This window comes from Chiloscyllium plagiosum, unplaced genomic scaffold (genome assembly GCF_037043375.1).
Source record: "Chiloscyllium plagiosum isolate Xiang-an unplaced genomic scaffold, Cpla_swu_hap1 HiC_scaffold_8, whole genome shotgun sequence".
In the NCBI taxonomy this organism is placed as follows: Eukaryota; Metazoa; Chordata; class Chondrichthyes; order Orectolobiformes; family Hemiscylliidae; genus Chiloscyllium; species Chiloscyllium plagiosum.
The window spans coordinates 78,482,306-78,497,438 of NW_028270146.1; the positions used below are offsets into that span (position 1 = coordinate 78,482,306).

The 15,133-nt window shown below is 41.5% G+C and overlaps 1 protein-coding gene across 2 annotated transcripts in view; it reads right to left on the reverse strand.

Annotated features, from left to right (window-relative positions):
- Nucleotides 1-15,133, reverse strand: part of cdin1 (CDAN1 interacting nuclease 1) — a 165,626-nt gene that overhangs the window by 65,199 nt on the left and 85,294 nt on the right. The gene's annotated exons all lie outside the window — the stretch shown is intronic.

The window sequence follows — 15,133 nt, forward strand, 5'->3', positions numbered from 1 at the left end:
ATATTTATGTTAGATAGTTCCTGCTTTTTAAAAACACAGCAGGCTGCATTTTACAAAAATCGGCTATGTTAATTTCAAGAGTTTCTTAGAGGGTTTCTCTCATGGAGTCTAGCGATGTACCTCCTGAAATTCTGAGCTTTTCATCTTGTTATATATGCACCACAGAGCCATACCAGCATTATTGTGTGCTCACCAGTGGTAAACAAACTTGCCACTGCCAAGACCCTATGAGATTTCCACCACTGGCACTGTGTTTAATACCCAGCTGTGCGTACAGTCAGATTAGGTGTCACTATCAGTCACAACGGCCTTTATAAAACACATTGTGGGAGGAAAACGAAACAGAAAACCTGAAGAAGGCGCATAGGTACAGGGATGACACTTCATTGGAAGTAGCTCACATTTGTAAATATATTGCTACTTAACATCATCACCTGTCTGATCAACTGTAATTGTAACTGCAGCTACAAGAATCAAAGCATACGAGCTAGTCATTCTTAGCACCATACCATCTTAGAACCCTGTCTAGTGGCACTCTTCCCGTAATGTGCAGTGTAGCATCACATGTTCAATGTAGAAGCATCATATTTTGGAAAGCCTTTATTGAACATCAGGAAGGGTGAATAATAAAAAAACCCAAAAAAGACTGTATTTGCTTCCGGGAAATAAACAAAGATAGTTTGCCTTTTTAGAAACAACAAATTTTCAGTCAATGAATATTCACTTCATGCAACTTACACCTATTGGAAGCAAGTCGAGTGTGGGGTGCTGGAAGAGCACAGCAGGTCAGGCAGCATCCGAAGAGCAGGAAAATAGACGTTTCATTGAGAAGGCATTTTCCTGCTCCTTAGATGCTGCCTGACTTGCTGTGCTTTTCCAGCACCACTCTCTCAACACTAATCTCCAGGATCTGCAGTCCTCACTTTCGCCTATTGGAAGCAAGTGTCAATTAAGTCCTCTCTAGTTTGTTGCACCCGACACTGAACTACTCTATCATGGTGAGTGTAGTGTTCTTCATTCACACGGTTGATTGGACGGCTTGTTTGCAATGCAGAGTGATGTAAATAGCATGGGTTCATTTCCCGCACTGGCTCACGTTACCATGAAAGACTCTCCTCAACTTGTCCCCTTACTGGAGGCGTCGTGACCCTCAGGTTAAAGCACCACCAGTCATCTCTTTCTAATGAGAGCAGCCCCATAGTCTGGTAAGACAATGGCAACTTTCCCTTTACCTCATCTTCTACCTCAGAAGCCTGCCACTACTCTCTTAGCTCTTCACCATCTATAACATTTTCTCTTTGCGTGCTCCAGGTGCACATAGCAAAAAATATAGATGTTAAGGGAGACGTTGTCTGGATTATCCAGGCTAACCCAAACATCAAAATCTCATCCTTAGGAGGTCTATCATTTACTCTACAATGACCCTGGCGGATGCATGGACTACATTATATCTGAAATTTGGCCTCAGTCAGGAGATTGCACAAGAAGTCAGGAGCGATGGTTACTTAGGGTAGCCCTGATTTTCCAGTAACCATCCTTAAAATGAAACAGGAACATGAGAGTTCTAATGGACATTGGCATTTTGGCAGGTTCCATTTAAATTTCACTTACATCATAGAGCCCCAACATGAACATAGAACAGTGCAGCATAATACAGGCCCTTCGGCCCACGATGTTGTGCCAAGCATTTATCTTAATCTTAGATCAACCTAGCCAACATACCCCTCAATTTACTGCCGTCCACGTGCTTGGCCAGCAGTTGCTTAAATGTCGAAATGCCTCTGACCACTGCTGCCACTCACGCACCACACTCTGCGTAAAGAGCTGACATCTAACACCTCCCCTAAACCTTCCTCCAATCACCTTAAAATTATGATCCCTTGTGACAGCCATTTCTGCCCCAGAGAAAAATCTCTGGCTATCTACTCTATCTATGCACTACAGTGTGAAAGCCAACCATTTGGCCCTTCAAGTCTACACTGACCCTCCGAAGAGCTACCCATTCAGACCCACATCCAACCTTAAACCTATAACCGTGCATTTCCCATGGCCAATCCACCAAACCTGCACATCTTTAGACTATGGGAGGAAAATGAAGCGACCGGAGGAAACTCATGTAGACATGAGACCATGCAAATTCCATACAGACATTTGAGAATGTTTAAATTTCAATTTCAGTGTAGACCTCTCAGATGTAGTACTGGTGATTACAGATGACCTGCACATTGATGGAATGGAATCTTTTTACTTGATAAAGCCAGTCACATTATGATATGGCGCTGATGATATTAAAGCAAACCATGTACACAGGCTAAAGTGCCCTGCACCTGAGGGAATGCCAGCTGTGTTGCATGACCTTGTTACAGGGAAACGAAGCGAAGCGATGTGCTTTGCCACAAATTAGAATAACAACAGTCTTGATGCATTTGTGAAGAAAACAATCCTAAATAATAAAAAACACAAGGAACAGAGTGTGCTGGAAATCAGAACCAAAAACAGAAATTGCTGGGAAAACTCAGCAGTTCTGGCCGTATCTGTGGAAAGAAAGCACAGTCAATGTCTTGAAATTGGTCACCCTCTTTAATGCTACTCAGCAGACTCAATAGCAGTATTCAAGAAACACCTGGACATACAGGAATAGGAAGGGAATAGAGGGATACGGATCCTGTAAGAGAAGACAGTATTATAGTATGAAGGGCAAAATATGTCGGCACAGGCCTGTGCTGTACTGTTCTTTGTTCTTTTGTTCTAAGTCCTAATTAGTCTACCAAAATGACCAATTTATCTAACTGATAGCTATTCAGAGCCAAAGCAATTTGCACCAAGTTTTGTCATTCACAGAAATTAGATAATTATTGCAGTACACAGTTTCAACAAAAGGCAGAGAAAGATTTCTAATCTACCACTATGCACTAAAGCTATATTCCTTCAGAAAACCCAAATTATATACATGCTCATTCACAAAGAACGCAGACAAAAGACAACTGTTCTGACAGCAGGTGGAAAATAAACAGATAAGGTAAACAAAATTCTGAAGATCAAAAGTTCAGTGTGGGTTGAAGTATCTCATACTATTCCTCTCAATTTTTAGTACACATGACACACTGCAATCTGTAAAGTGAATGTCGGTCTTTAATTTTATCGTTGATCTGGTGGAACTAATCTTTTTTTAATAAAATTCTTTTAAGCTTGATTGTTTTTTCTCTCTTCCATGAATGGAGGGAGGGAGAGAGTAAGATGGATGCTTTCAGTTTGCAGTTCTGGTGCCCTTGCTCCGACAACAGCATTAGAAACAGCAGCTCAATCAATCAGACACATTCAGGCAAAATTTCCTTAATTCTAAAATTCTCAGTGCCACTCAGTCTCAAATTCTCTTCCCCACTGTTCCTCAAAAAAAAACATATGCCAATATGACAAAAAATATGCAACATTTGATTTCCAAGTTGCAAAACTCTCCTGGTTTTTGACCAACGTAGCAATTCAGCTTCAATTTCAGTTTACAGATCCTAAAAGAAAAATATGTGGTTGCAAGACCTTCAATTGTGACTTGTTCACCTGGAGATTGCACAGTAGCTACTGGAGGTTGCTGCCATTTTTGGGAGTCCTGGTGCATTTGTTTCTCCTCAATTTTTCTATTTGTTTGTTGAATTGCAGCCACAGTGACAATAGATGTTTATGTGGCTGGTTCCATTGGTCATGGTTGCAATGAACTTGTTGAGGAGAAAGTGAGGTCTGCAGATGCTGGAGATCAGAGCTGAAAATGTGTTGCTGGAAAAGCGCAGCAGGTCAGGCAGAAGGGCTTATGCCCGAAACGTCGATTCTCCTGTTCCCTGGATGCTGCCTGACCTGCTGCGCTTTTCCAGCAACACATTTTCAGCTGCAATGAACTTGTGCCAGATTATCATAAGCAGAACAAGTCCTGAGTAAAATTAGTGATCAGCATTCCTATCACACACAAATGTCAGTGTAGCGAAGTCCTTGAAACAGTGAGACATGGAGGACTCTGACAAGAAGGGCCGTGGGATGCCTTTACTTGGACCTTTTGAGGTCACGGACCTTATTTCGATAATTGCCACACAAGTCATGTCATTTTGACTGCGCATTTCTACTTGTGATCAGAATGGAAAGTAAAACAGGTTGCATTTTGCAGAGTCACAGACTGAGCCTAAGGAGACCCTCTAAACCTTCATAGTAGTGTCTTTCTTGCACTCTGTCAGCCCAACAATTCCGGGCTGCCTCATGTTTCCAGCCAATTCTCTCTTTTAAGTCTTAACCTTTCAACATTACCTCTAATGCTGTGCCAACAGGATTAGATGCCAACCATCGTGATACACAGTCTCCCCCACATTGACCCTCCCACAGTAACCAACATCCTTCAATGCACTATCTCCCTTATATATTGAGTGACCACCCCGAATCAATGTCTCACCGTCATCCTATCATGCTGCCTCTAATTCCCACAAGTGACGTCTGCAGTAGTAGCCCCTGATAACCCACCTTAACTTTTGGTGAACATACTAAGGACTGACCGTGACCCACTCCTTCACTGATGTGAAAGGGTTGATGAATGACCAGATCTCTGACTAAATACTTTCTGCTAATCCCCTGACTAGTTGTATTGGAACTTTGTAGCCTCTATTGATAGGGAATTACCAGCCGTTGGGTACCCAAAGCAGCTGATTGACTGCGTCCAAGACCTGGACTCAGATTGGACGCTACCCTAACTGACTGTTAGGACATTTCCTTACTGATGACAGTCACCTTTGAAACAGAAAAATCAATTTGCTGGAGAAATTCAGCAGGTCTGCCAACATCTATAGACAGAACGTTTAGAATTAATGTTTCATGTCTAATGACCCTCCTTCTGAACCAACTATTTTTAAAACGACATCCCCTTCTTGGTTTGACAGAGGATTGGCCATTTGGTTGAAGCATATACAAAGTGTCTGCCATATCAGCTTCTGGCATATGCTGTAGGTGTGACATTGATATAGCATGGTGCCATACAGCAGCATGTTCAGCCCATTGATTGATTGCTGCTGACAACAATGACAAGCTGCCTGGCTTTGTGTCTGCAGTAAAAGACAAACAAAAGTACTGTGAGCCTCTAAGTTCTGAATGAGATGGAAACGTGCTAAGAGGTAAGGTAAGGCAGGGAAAGTTGCTGAGAATCTCAGTAGGCATGAAGTGAATGAGCGACAAGGAAGTAGGCAAAGAGCCTTTAGGTGCACCCTGCTCTGATGCATCAGATGCACCTGAGTCAGCAAGCAAAATGGCCTGGAGGCAGCAATACAATGAAAGGCATCAGTGCATTTCAAAGTCCAGCACTGAAGTGGGTAACTATTTCAAATGAGTCCGAGATGTGTTATGGTGAGGCTAGTGCATATCTGATGCCTTTGAGGAGAGAGTGAGGTCTGCAGCTGCTGGAGATCAGAGCTGGAAATGTGTTGCTGGAAAGGCGCAGCAGGTCAGGCAGCATCCAGGGAACAGGAGAATCAACATTTCGGGCATAAGCCCTCTGTAAGACAAATAACACAGGCGGTTGCTGCTTGTGCATGTTGCCTGAGAAGTTGGGGATTGCTGGATTAAATGCAGGCCTGGAGGAGTAAGCGGTGAGCTAGAGCTGCTGGTATCCACTCTGACTTTCATGTCAGCAATTGTCACTACCTAGTTTCTCTCTGCCATATGGGAGAAGAGCTAATATCACATTATTGATGTGAGGATAGGGAATTAGATATCACTCCATGCAAAGAACTTCTTGCCACTCACAATCATGACTCTCATCTCATCATTCAAATATTGAGTGGAAAATCTTAGGTGTCAAGAACCTAATTTTTCTGATCGCGCCATATTTTCCTGACTGATTTGCCATCTCCCTATTATCCAAAGTCCTGGAAAATTCCAGACATGAGGACTAATTTGCCAAAGAAATCAGGCACTTTATAGCATTGCACTCCAAAGGAATCTGCCTGATTTTCCTTATATTTAAATAAATAGAAAGAAAATTGGTTCAGTGTTTTTACAGTCTAGCATTCTGAATATTGGAAAATTGCCCAGATCAGAGGGCCTAAGTGATTCAGTGAACTTGGATGCGCATATAAGAAAAGCAACTTTATTAAGTCTGAGGTGATAATCGACTGAAACATGTAATGCATAATTACTACAGGCTCCCTTTGAAGATTTGAGGTGGAGAAATTCTCAGATGCTCCTATTTGGTATAATTCATCAAAATGCTTCCTCTGACTGATTCAAACAATAGAGGAGAAAGTGAGGTCTGCAGATGCTGGAGATCAGAGCTGAAAATGTGTTGCTGGAAAAGCGCAGCAGGTCAGGCAGCATCCAGGGAACAGGAGAATCGACGTTTCGGGCATAAGCACTTCTTCAGGATTCAAACAATAGTCTAAAAGTAAAAGTATTGACTTCTTACAAAACATCAGTTTTTATATTTAATTCAGACAATGCAGAAGCTTACTGGTTTATGTGCTATTAAACACAATAATTTTTGAAACCCTTGCAATTGTCAGCATGCTCTGTTCTTGTCCAGTCAGTAAAGAGTCCTTGACTTTAAGTGGCTCACTGTTATTATTTCTGAAACACCTGATTTCTCCATTACATTTTGGGTGACCTGGTCATTCAATTCCAGACATGCCTTTCTGTCTTCACCCAACCTAAACTAATAGCTAAAACAAGTAACAGAGAAGGTTGTGTGGTCTCTCTTTACACCTACTGGGGCTGTTGACATTGTGGTACAGCCTACTCTCCTTTTCACATCACCTCTGATTAAAATTAATGGCCCGTTCCACTGCTGGGTAGCCAATTTCCAATCCATTTATCAGCAGAGGACAGTACTTTCATGGCCAATGTTCTGAAACTCTGACAGTTTTGCTGTTGTGCCTCATGAGAAAATTCCAAGGTCAATACAATTCCATGTTCACATAACTTATACATCATTAATTGCTGGAATTTTATTTGGTAGATAATCAGTATTTGCAAACACAAGTTCATCAATTGGATGGTTTGAAATATTTATACTGTGGACTGGTATTTGTGCAGAAGATTAAAACGAAAGTTATTTTTTCCTCAATGCTTTGTTTCCAAATAAAGCATCTTTTCTTGTCAAAATTAAAGATTTCACTATGAAAGCATTCCACCACATTATCAATTGTTATTTCATGCATGAGTGAAGTTCTCTATCAGAATATAAATAGACCAGTTTACTATTTTTGCTTCGAATGTCACATTCTTCTCCAAGTTCTGTTCTTTGCAGCAAATTCCATTTGAATTTTGTAATCTTCAGATAATCTAACTCCAACAATAAGATTAGACGTTGGGTTTTAGTATGCCATCCGAACTAAATTTAAGGCTCAAACAGACAGATTTCTGGTGTCCCAGGGAATCTGGGTTATGGGAGTAGCTGCAAAATTGGAGCTGAAAATTCTAATATGATTACAGTAGAACCTCGATTGTCTGAACGAGACGGGCAGGCAGTATTTTGTCCAGATAGTTGATTGTTCAGATAATCGATCTGATCGTAAACAAGCAGTAATTTACGAGTGCCAGTTACCTGAACATTTTTCGGTTATCCGGCAATGCAGCCCAAAATGCCATTTAACCAAAAACTGATCTATCGTAAACAAGTGGCAATTTGAGTGCTGGTTATTGAACATTTCTTGGTTATCCAACAATGCATAACGCCATCTAACTGATAACTGAATGCTGAGTTGCCTAACTCCATTTTTATGGGAGCTTGAGATCTTGTTCGAATAATCCGAAATTCGGATAATTGATGTTTGAGTAATCGAGTTGTACTGTATATTAAATGGCAGAGTGGGATCGATGGGCCATATTGTCTACACCTATGACTTATGTTCTACAGTGTATTAAAACTGTTGCATCGGATTAAATTAAATAGCTATTTAATTTAATCTAATCACACTGATTCATTCAAAGTATGATAGTAAAAATTGTGTGTCTTCCTCAAATATTCTTTCCCCTCTCACCTTAAACCTATACCCTCTGGTTGGAATCTTCCACCCTAGGAAAAATGACCTTGGCTATTCACACTATCCATGCTCATGATTTTATAAACCTCTATAAGGTCAGCCTCCAACACTCCAGGGCAAACAGACCCAGCCTATTCAGCCTCTCCTGTTAGCTCAAACCCTCCAATCCTGATAGTATCGTTGTAAATCTTTACTGAACCCTTTCAAGTTTAACATCTTTCCCATAGTATGGAAACCAGAATTGAATGCAATATTCTAAAAGTGGCTGAACCAATGTCCTGTATCAGCCAAAACATGACATTCCAACTCCTACACTCAATGCAATGACCAATGAAGGCAAGTGTGGCAAATGTGCCAAATGGCTTCTTTGCCACCCTGCAGGGCCATGCCATTATGTGTACAAGTCCTGCCCTGGTTTGCCTTACCTCATCTATTATATTCCTCAACCCATTGGCCCATTTGATCAGGATCCCGTTGTACTCTGAGGTAACTTTCTTCACTGTCCACGACACCTCCAATTTTGGTGTCATCTGCAAACTTATTAACCATATCTCCTATAGTCACATCCAAATCATTTATATAAAAGATAAAAAGCAGTGGACCCAATATTGATACTTGCCATACACCGTTGGTCACAAGCCTCCAGTCCGGAAAACAACCCTCTATCACCACCCCATATCTTATCTTCAAGCCAATTTTGTTTGCAATTGGCTTGCTCCTCCTAGGTTCCATGTGATCTAACCCTGCTAACCAGTTTACTATGCATAAGCTTGTCAAACATCTTGCTAAAGTCTATATAGACAAACTGGAGCACTCTTCCCTCATCTGTCTTCCTTGTCACCTCTTCAAAAAACTTAACCACGTTAGCAAGACATAATTTCCCACATACAAAATCATGTTGACTATCCATAATCATTCCTTGCCTTTCCAAATTCATGTAAATCTTGTCCCTCAGAATCCCCTCCAACAACTTACCCATCATTGATGTCAGGTTCACTGATCTATAGTTCACTGACTTTTCGTTACCACCTTTCTTACGAACACATTAGCCAACCTCCAGTCTTCCAGCACTTCACGTATCACTGTGGATAATACAGATATCACAACAAAGAGCTCAGCAATCTCTTCCCTAGCTTCCCATACACCCGATCAGGTCCCAGGGATTTATCTACCTTTATGCGGATTAAGACCTCCAGCACCTTCGCTTCTGTAACATCAACACTTAAGACATCACAATTTATTTCCATAAAATCCCTCGCTTCTAATGTCCTTCTCAACAGTAAATACTGACATGACATATTTGCTTAACGTCTCACCTATCTCCTCTCATTTCTCACGTAGAGTGCCTCGTTGATCTTTAATGGGTCCTAGTTGATCTTTTTCCCTCAATGAATTTTGTAGAATATAGTTAGATTCTCCTTAACCCTATTTGCCAAAGTATCTCATGTCCCCTTTTTGTCCTCCTGGCTTTCCTCCAGGATACTCTCAATGCTCTGATAGTCCTCTAGGAATTCACTCAATTCCAGCTGTCATTACTTGACATCTGCTTCCTTCTTTTTCTTGACCAGAGGCTCAATTTTTCTAGTCATCCAGCATTCTCTACACCTACCAGCCTTGCCCTCCGCACTAACCGGAACATAGTGTCTCTGAACCCCTGTTTTCTCATTTTGAAGGCCTCCCACTTTCCAACTGTTCCTTTACCTGCAAACAGCCTCGCCCAATCATTTTTTGAAATTTCCTGCCTAATGTTGTCAAAATTGAAAATTTAAATTTCAGATCAAGTCTATTCTTTTTCATAAATATTTAAAAACTAGTAGAGTTATGATCACTTGCCCTAAAGTGCTCTTCCATTGACACCGCAATCACTTGCTCTGCCTTATTTCCCAAGAAAAGGCCAAGTTTTTCTCCTCTCTATTAAGTACATCCACATGTCAAGAAAATTTTTTGGTACACACTTAACAACACTATGCCAGTCTCAGTCTATGTTTGCAGTTATATATTCAATGATGGCATATCCACAATCTAACATCTAATCATATGATTAGATAACCAGCAACGTAACAATAGTAATGTTTTCTGATCTGAACTGACTATCATCTTCCACTGGCTGCAAATGGTCATGAAGGAGAGGTCACATCCAGAGAGATACCACCTCTGTGAGCTTCAGTACTGAAATAGAACTAGTAAATCCTTATCTTCTCCCTCCATTTTAAAAGCTTCCATTTCAATAAGCTGAGTCAGCTGACTGAGGGATAGTTATCAGTCAATCACCTAAGCTCAATATATGTAACTAGTGTGAGTCATGATTAGATTAGATTCCCGACAGTGTGGAAACAGGCCCTTTGGCCCAGCCCAGTCCACACCGACCCTCCAAAGAGTAACCCACCCAGACCCATCTCCCTCTGACTAATGCACCTAACACTAGGGGCAATTTAGCATGGCCAATTCACCTGACCTGTACATCTTTGGACTGTGGGAGGAAACCGGAGCACCCGGAGGAAACCCACACAGACACAGGGAGAACTTGCAAACTCCACACAGACAGTCACCCAAGGCTAGAATTGAACCTGGGATCCTGGTGCTGTGAGGCTACAGTGTTAACCACTGAGCCAACGTGCCACTCATCTCAGCTCTGTTTCAGAGACTGCCTGTTGAAAGCATGCAACCAGTAAGCTGCGAACAGATATCACATCTGGTGTGAGACACAGCCTGAGTGAATATACAGTTCTGGGAATTTGAAAAAAAGCATGGGAATTCAGTGCAGAAGGGAAGATGTGTTTTTCGCTTGCAATTTTGGTTCCTCGTTTATAAGGTCTTTTATAGGATAAATTGAAGCTCAGATTCAGGACACAAGCACAAAAGAAAGAGCGACAGCAAAGGAAAACATAAATTTGTTAGTTGGTAATAGCAACCAATTTGACTCTATTATAGTTTACTTTCAAATGAAAGATAAACAGGAAATGTATAAATGTTACAAACTAAAAGACCAGCAGAAAATGTTTAAAAATCACATTAAGAACTAAGTAAATAAAACGGAGATGCAGGGTGAGGTGATTTGTTGTACCTGCATGATGTGGGAGCGAGTGAATGCCGTTGAAGCTCATAGTGACCACATCTGTAGCAAGTGTTGGTTGCTTGATGAACTTCAGCTCAGAGTTGATAAGCTGGAGCCTGAGTTCCGAACACTGACACATCATGGACAGGGAGACTTAGCTATACTCTGTGTTCCAGGAGGCAGACACACCCCTTACATTAACTACCTTGAATTCAGTCAGTGGTCAGGGACAGGAGGGTGTAACTACAAGCAAGGCAGATGGAGGGATTCAGGAGCTGAAGGAGCCTTGAGCTTGTTTAATAGTTTTGAGATTCTTGTTCCATGTGGGGATGATAGCGGGGGCTGAAGGAAGGATGAACAAATTGACTGCACCACCATGGGACAGGGAGTGCCATTAAAGAGGGGAGAGAAAAAAAAAATGTAGTTGTAATCAGGGATGTATAGTCAGGGGAATGGATACTGTAACCTGTGGCCAGGATTGAGTCCCAAAGGCTGCGTTGCCTGCCTGATGCCAGAGTTCGGGTGATATTATTTGGGCTGCAGGGAAATATTCAGTTATTGCAGCTCAGGTAGGTACCAATAATATAGGTAGAAACAGGAAAGAGGTTCTGCTGAGGGTATATGAGCAGTTAGGGACTAAATTAAAAAGCAGAACCAAAAAGTGGTAATCTCTGGATTACGACCAAATCCATGAGCTAATTGGCACAGGGTCAAATAAATTACAGAGGTAAACACTTAGTTCAAAGATTGGTGTGAGAGAAATGGATTTGAATTTGTAGTACATTGGTCCCAGCACTAGGGAAGGAGGTAGCTGTTCTGATGGGACAGGCTTCACTTGAATTATGCTGGGACCAGAATCCTGGCAAATCGCATAACTTTGGCTGTAGACAGGGCTTTAAATTAGACAGTGGAGGGGTTGGGTAGAGTTACATGGAAAATATTTCAATAGGTTAAAAGAGAAGGAGGACCCATCAGAATTTACTGAAGTTTCCAGATAGAGAGTATGGAGAGGGTCAGAAATCCAATGTCAGGCACAGCAGACAACTATGAGAGACTGGCAGTTTTTAGATTAGAGTGGTGGTGAAAAAGCACAGCAGGTCAGGCAGCATCCGAGGAGCAGGAAAATCGACGTTTTGGGCAAAAGCTCTTCATCAGTCAAAGCAGGACCCAGGATGTTGTACTTAAGTGGATGCAGTATATGAAACAAAATAAATTGGCTTGTAGCACAGATTGAAATTGGTGGGTGCAATGTGGGTATCAGAGACATGGCTCTAACAGGATCGGGCTGGAAAGTAATTATCCAAAGAAACTTCTTTTGAAAGCACAGGCAGTTGGGCAGAGGGGACGGGTTGGCTCGTTAGTAAGAAATGAAATTAAATCAAGTGATAAAAGAGTCAGAAGGCACAGAATCTGTGTGGGCAGGGTTGAGGAACCACAAAGGGAAAACAACCCTTATGATAGTTATGTACAGGCCCCCTAGCAGCATACAGGATGTGAGGCAGCAAACAAATCAGGACATAGAAAAGGCATGTAAGAAAGGCACCATTACAACATTTACGGGAACTTCAATATGCAGATGGCCTGGGAAAATCAGGCTGGCAGTGGATACCAAGAAAAGGAATGTGTGGAATATCTATCTTTTTTTTTGGAGCAGTTTGTAGTAAAGTCCATGAGGGAAAAGGCAATCCTGAATCTGGTTACGTGTAAGAGGCAGACTTGATTAGGGAACTTAAGGTGGAAGAACCCCTAGGGGGCAGTGACCATACTTTGATAAAACTCATCCTGCAGTTGGAGAGGTAGAAGATGGAATCAGACGCAAAGGTATCACAATTGAGTAAATATAACTCAAAAACATGAGGGAAGAGCTAGCCACACTTGATTGGAAGGAGAACCTGGCAAGGAAGACAATGGCACGAGCTTTTGGGGGTAATTCAGGAGGCATAGCACAGGTCCATTCTGAGAAAGATGAAACATACTCAGGAGAAGATGAGGCAACCATGGCTGACAAGCAACATCAAGGACAGTATAAATGCAATACAAAGAGCATACGATCAGGCAAAAATTAGGAGGAATCATTTAAAAACTGAAAAAGCAATAAGTGGGGAGAAGATAAAATAGGAGGGTCAGCTGGTCAACAAAACAAAAGAGGATTGCAAGAGCTTTTATTAGTTGTATAAAAGATAAGAGAGGTAAGAGTGGACACTGGACTACTGAAAAATGAGGCCGCAGCAGTAGTAATGGGGCACAAAGAAACGGCAAACAAACTGAATAGGTACTTTGAATCAATCTTCACAATGGAAGACACCAGTAATATACCTGAACTTTAAGAGATTCAGGGACAGAGATGACTGCAGTGGCCATTACTAAGAAGAAGGTGGTGGGAAAGTGGGAAGGTGAATAAATCATTCAGACAGATGGACTACGTCCCAGAGTCCTGAAGGAGATAGCTGAGCAGATTGTGGATGCATTGCTGGTGATCTTTCAGGAATCACTGGAGTCAGGGAGCATGTCAGAGGACTGGAAAATGGCTAATGTCACACCTGTGTTTAAGTGAGGGAGGCAGAAACAGGAAATTATAGGCCAGTTGATATGACCTTGGTCATAGGTAAGATTTTAGAGTCCATTGTTCAGAATGAGATTGCAGAGTACTTGGAAGTGCATAGTAAAACAAGGTTGAGTCAGCACGGCTTTGTCAAGAGATGGTCATGCCTGATAAAATTGTTAGAATTCTTTGAGGAGATAATGAGTAAGTTAGACAAAGGAGAGTCAGTAGATGTGATCTATTTGGATTTCCCAAAGGCCTCTGATGAGGTACAGCATTGGAGGCTACTCAAGAAGTGCCTATGGTGTTAGGGGCAAGGTACTGGTAGGATTGGCTGATTGGCAGAAGGCAGAGATTGGAGGAAAAAAAAAGGTATTTTTCAGGATGGCAGATAGTAACTAATGGAGTTCTGCAGGGGTCGCTAATAGGACAGCAACAATTCACGTTATACATGAACAACCTGGATGAAGGAACTGAGGGCATTGTGGCTATATTTGCAGACAACACAAAGATTGGTAGAAGAATAAGTTATATTGAGGAAGCAGGGAGGTTGCAGAAGGACCTGGACAGGCGGATATAGTAGGAAAAGAATTGGCAGATTAAAAACAATGTGTAAAGTGTGAGGTTAGGCACTTTGATAGGAAGAATAGACTATTTTCTAAATGGGGAAAAGCTTCAGAAATCTAAAGCACAAAGGGACTTTGCTGTATTTATTCAGGATTCTCTTATAATTAACATGCAGATTCAGTTGTCAGTAATGAAGACAAATGCAATGTTAGCATTCATTTCCAGAGGGCTAGAACAGAAGAGCAGAGTTTTTCACTATCTAAGAAAGAATGTGCTGGTATTGGAGGGGGCCCAGTGATTTACAAAAGTGTTCCTGGGGAGGATGGCCTTGTCATATGAGGAGTGGTTGAGGACTCTGGGTTTGAACTGGATAGAGTTTGGAAGGATGGGAGGGGGAAATACCATTAAAACTGACAGAATATTGAGAGGCCTAGATAGAATGGAGATGGAGAAGACGTTTCCACTCGTAAGAGAGACTAGGACCCAAGGGCATAACCTCAGAGCAAAAGGATAACCTTTTAGATCCAAGGGGAGGAGGAATTTCTTCAGCCAGAGGGTGGTGAATCTGTGGAACTCATTGCTGCAGAAGGCTTTGGAGGCCAAGTAATTGTATATGCAAGACAGAAATAGATAAGTTCTTTACTGGTAAAGGGATTAAGGGTTACTAGAAGGCAGGAGAATGGGTCTGAGAAACAGCAATCACAATCAAATGATGCAGCAGACTTGATGGATCAAATGATCTAATTCTGCTCTTATATCTTATGGTCTTATAAGTCCACTTATTTACCTTTCCTAGTGTTTAGTAGGCAAATTTAAATCACTGAGAACAAGCTGAATATGGATTGCTTATTAACAGACAAAGCAAATGAATGTACAAAGTAAAAATAGGAACTTAACTAACTGCTTCAATTTAACGTCAAATTGCTCTTCCTGAAGAAGTAGAATAATAAACTGTGCTACATCCTT